Genomic DNA, 3,133 nt, shown 5'->3' on the forward strand with positions numbered 1-3,133 from the left:
CGTCTAACATCTGCATACAAGCCTCACGCACATATAATCTAAGCATTCCATGTCAAACCTACACTGCTTCCGTGAATAGTCACCTTGTTAACATCCTCCGATGAGGACATGGCTACGTAACCTCTTTCAACATAACAAAGACATTAGCACTACTTATGTTGTTGGGTCCCTCTTGGGGCTTGTTGGAGGTCGTAAGAGCACCAATGTAATACGACGTGCTCTGGGTAGTTTTAAAACTCGCAGTCCCCATTCCTTTCCAGGTCTGAACACAGTTTATTTCTACCAGAAAAAAGGAGAGTGAGACAAAACGAATAGAGGCAGGCAGCCAGACAGCCAGACAGACAGACAGCTAGACAGACAGACAGACGGACGGACGGACGGATGGACGGACGGACACAGGCATTTATTTATAATGGCCATAAATAAAAATCTTATCGATTCAGAAATGATGAACAGAAAAGGCGACCTTTTGAGGATATGAATTCAGATTTTATGGGGAAGTAACTGAACGCCACCAAGTTATTTCGTCCATCGCTTCGCTACGGATACTGTCAACTATATCTCATCTTAGATGAATGATTTCTAACTTATGCACGAGACCTCCAATTACACCGTCCACAGTACATGACTGCTACTTTACAGGATATTGCGAATTTTTAATGGAAGGTAGTCGGCTAATCCAAGCCTGGTGGGATTTCAAGACATACTCGTGAAAGAACGAAATTAAATGCTGTGAACAACTTTTTCCGGTATTTTACATTTTCGCTAACTCTGCACAACAGTGTAACTGATAGATGCAGTACAGGAGTTTAAGAAGTAACCCCACAAATAGAGGCGAATTTTATATCCGTCATTTTATATCAATAAGTAAGCGAAAAATATTAGTTTCAAATTTTGGTACTAGGCCAGCAGTTTCGAGGGAGGGGATAAGTCGATTGCATCGACTCCAGTGTTCAAATGGCACTTATTCTATCGCCATTTGATGAAAGGCAAAAACGACCCCAGCGGCATTTGAAATCAGAATGTTAAGACAGACAAAATGCCGCGGAGCATTTTACACGGCGTGATAGCGATTCTGCCAGCTCGCTGCCTAATCTTTTATCCTTCATCTTTTACTTGTTCCAGTCAATAGACTGTGACCATGCTGGGGCACAACCTTGAAGTATTTTAGTCGAATCAATCGACTCCAGGACTTTTTAAAAGCTCGATACATTTTCTATCGATCTTTATTGCCGAACCGCTAACTTGCGGGGACGTAAACACACCAACACCGGTTGTCAAGTGGTGGTGGAGCAAACACAGACACAAAGAAACACACACTTAGATATATACACACACACACACACACACACACACACACACACATATATATATATATATATATATATATATATATATATATACACCCGACGGGCTTCCCTTCAGTTTCCGTCTACCAGATCCACTCACAAGGCTCGGCCAAGGTGCCACGCAGTGGGACTGAGCCCAGAACCATATGGTTGGGAAGCAAGCTTCTTATTATACGGCCACACCTGCGCCTATCTAAACGAAAAATATCAATCTCTTATTTAACAGGTTTCAATCTTTCACTGGAAAAATTCTCAGAATATTTGGTAGATATATTTCACAGTATGAAGAAGCATGAGTTTGTGAATAGCATATTGAACTCATGATTACAAGCTCGTGGTTTCGATTCCCGGACCAACCGGTGCGTTGTGTTCTTGAGCAAATCACTTTATTTCACATTGCTCCAGTCCAACCCACTGTAAATGAGTAACCTACAATGGACTGGTTGTCTCGATCAGTGGTTTAACTGATCTTAGTCACTTGTACGTATACGGAAAAGAGATAGACGTGGAAATGCTGGAGGTACGAGAAATAAAGGTTGAACCTCGAAAAATGAAGGAATGCGAGAAGTTGCTGGAAAGAGACGGAAATACACTGAAATTAACGCCGCCTGTGGAACTAACAACCAATGTAATGAAAATAATGGTGGATTATAAGACAATGAAGATAGCAACAAAGAAAATAGAAATCGCGACAAGAATGTTTGAAGAATGTTTGAAGAATATAAAAAGACTAATCACATTCATAACAAGAGGGAGAAAGTACGCTACTGTGGAGGTGCGTTTTGCATCAGAAGAGGAAGCAATTAAGCACTCCAAGGAGGTAATAAAATCGGAAGAATGGGTACTTTTGCCATCGTATTGTGGCAAACGTGTGGCCAGAGTGCGAGTTGACAAAGTTCCCCCAGATCTGAAAGAAGCATGGCTGATGACAGCCATAATGTATGACATGAATGAGGAGGCCAAGATACTGAAGGCCACAAGAACTCAGAGTTAACAACTGGGGATATAGAATAGAGTTAACCGTTCAAGCAACAGTGGAAGATCTAAACAGAATTGTCAAAGAGGTAGTGCTGCTCGATGACGTAAGATTGAGAGTGGTGGTGGAGGGCAGGCCGCCTATATGTTTTACATGTGGGGAAAAGGGCCACATGCAGGCGAGGTGCCCCCAAAGGGAACAACAGATAGGGCAGACGGAGAGATAGGAGAGCACGGACCAAGTGGTACAGGTCGAGATAAAGGAGAAAGCAACAGAGGAGGGGTTCACGGTGTTTAAAAAAAGAAAGAGAAGTGGGAGAGTGAGCTCTCTGCCAGAGCAGCAGAAAAAGAAGAAAGAAGAGATGGAAAAGGAGGAGACCAGAAGGAAGGAAGACGAAATGGTGGTGGATAAAATAAGCGAAAAGGAACTTGAAGTGTTCAAGGAGGAGTTGCATAAGGAAGAGACATTGGTGAAGACACCGGTTGTTCCAGTGGAGGAAGAAAATTTAGAAACGATTGTAAATAGAACAATTGTAAATAGTTTATATAAACGTTCCAATGATACTGCATGGGAGTAGGGCCCATGCAGCTATTTCATTTTTCATATTTACATAACGTCTCATTTTCATTCGTTTTTATGTTCTTGTCCCCACTGTGGTGTTGTGTCTGTCTTTGTAGTGTCCCCTCTGTGTTGTGGCTGTAGTGCCAAAATAAAGAAACATCGGCGGAGGTTTGTGCTCTTTGAGTGCTCTTGTTGTTTTTGTCTTGGTATTTTGTAGTGGTGGTGAAGTTATTGATGTTACATATGG

Source organism: Octopus bimaculoides, chromosome 9 (assembly GCF_046866305.1).
Source record: "Octopus bimaculoides isolate indiv1 chromosome 9, ASM4686630v1, whole genome shotgun sequence".
Classification (NCBI taxonomy): domain Eukaryota; kingdom Metazoa; phylum Mollusca; class Cephalopoda; order Octopoda; family Octopodidae; genus Octopus; species Octopus bimaculoides.